Here is a 1,887-nt window from a genome sequence, read left to right on the forward strand (position 1 = left end):
GGTGCAGGTCCGTGTGGGGCAGGCCCGTGTGGGGCAGGCCCGTGTGGGGCAGGCCTGTGGGGTGCCGGCCCCTGGGGTGTGGGTTGGGCAGTGTGTGGGGATGGGACGGGATGGGTGGTAGAAAGTAGGGATGGCGTGTGAGGGCAGTTCTGTGAAGGTGGGATTTAGTGGTTTTGTTTTTGTTGTTACAAATTATTACTTGTCAGCAAGAAGATATGTTGAATGCCGTGGTGTGCATGGGCTGTGGAGTCGGGGGAGAGCTGCCGGGCGGTGAGCGGGCAGTAGGCGGGATGTGGATGGGCCAGGGAGCAGTGGGGCTCCAGGTGAGGCCTCAGGAACGTTTCCCAGGAATCTGCTTTGGAAGTGAGGTTAACTACTCAGGGCTGACAAAAACTGCCTCCGAGAGCCTGTGGCTGACCACCCAGAGATGAGCTGATTTAGGTGGAACCCCGGGACTTGGGCTTAGCTGGATGGTGAACGTGTCACGGGCAGAAGCACCCTGTGAGGAGACCATGGCAGTTTAACACTGGCCCTGCACACGGTGCCACCTGGTGCCACACAGAGGTGCCTGTGTGGGGGATGCCCCTTGTACCATCTGGTTATAAATAATGTTATCAGGATTAAAAAATAAAATTTATTTCTAGAAGGAAAATATAAGATTAAATCTTATTGCAGTAAGTTATACAGGTTGACCAGGAAGTTCGACTATCCTGAATTATTGAGACATTTAACAGGGTCTAAAATAAATGTGTGGCCCTGGCCAGTTTGGCTTAGTGGATAGAGCATCAGCCTGCAGTCCCAGGTCGATTCCGGTCAAGGGCACGGACCTTGGTTGCAGGCACCTCCCCGGTCCGGGCCCTGGTCAGGGCTTGTGTGGGAGGCAACTAATTGATGTGTCTCGCTCACATCGGTGTTTCTGTCTCTCCCCCTCCCTTCCACTATCTCTAAAAATTAATGGAAAAATAACCTTGCGTGAGGATTAACAACAAAAAAAATTTTTAACTTAAAAAAATCCTTCAGTATGGATTAAAAACAAAACAAAACAAACAGTGTGTGGCCCAGAGATTGGGGTTTACCGGTGGGAGGTTTTACTAAAGACACACAGCAGCGTTTCTAATGGGTTGGCCTGATTGTGGGAGTCGGAAGGATTCTGGGGTCTCCCCTGAGAAGCCGTGTCTGCGGGACAGAGCGCCTCTGAGCGGACACTCCACGCTCCCGCGGTGGAGAGTCGGTGGTTCATCTGCTCAGCGTGGAGAGCTCAAGTAGGTTCTGATTCCCGTTAGTTGCTGTTATAATGAAAAAATTACCTGTGACATGGAAGCGGGGCGTTAAAGATTGACCTCAGAACAGAGCTCACGATCTCCCACCCGCCAGTGCTCAGTCCAGAAGGGTTTGGCTGCGGAGACTAGATTGTAGTCAAGTCTGTGTCCCTGTCCCAAACCACGCGCACACTGCGCCGTGTGCTTTTGGTTTAACTTGGAGCTTCCCTTAGATCGTTTTTTAAAAAAATTATTTATTTATTAAATTTCTTTATTGGTTAAGGTATTACAAATGTGTCCTCATCCCCCCATTAACCCCCAACCTCCCCCCCACACACTCATGCTCTCATCCCCCTGTTGTCTGTGTCCATTGGTTGGACTTATATGCATGCATACAAGTCCTTTGGTTGATCTCTTCCCCTTACCCCCACCCTCCCCTACTTTCCCTCTGAGGTTTGACAGTCCTATCGCTGCCTCTCTGTCTCTGGATCCATCCCTTTTCATCAGCCCATGTTGTTCACTATATTCCACAAATGAGTGAGATCACGCAGTATTTATCCTTCTGACTGGCTCACTTCACCTAGCACAACGCTCTCCAGTTCCATCCATGCTGTTGCAAATGGCAAGA

At 50.5% G+C, this 1,887-nt stretch overlaps 1 protein-coding gene across 1 annotated transcript in view; it reads left to right on the forward strand.

The window, feature by feature from the left end:
- Positions 1–1,887, forward strand: part of TBC1D8 (TBC1 domain family, member 8 (with GRAM domain)) — a 101,942-nt gene that overhangs the window by 407 nt on the left and 99,648 nt on the right. The gene's annotated exons all lie outside the window — the stretch shown is intronic.

This window comes from Myotis brandtii, unplaced genomic scaffold (genome assembly GCF_000412655.1).
Source record: "Myotis brandtii unplaced genomic scaffold, ASM41265v1 scaffold1213, whole genome shotgun sequence".
Lineage (NCBI taxonomy): Eukaryota > Metazoa > Chordata > Mammalia > Chiroptera > Vespertilionidae > Myotis > Myotis brandtii.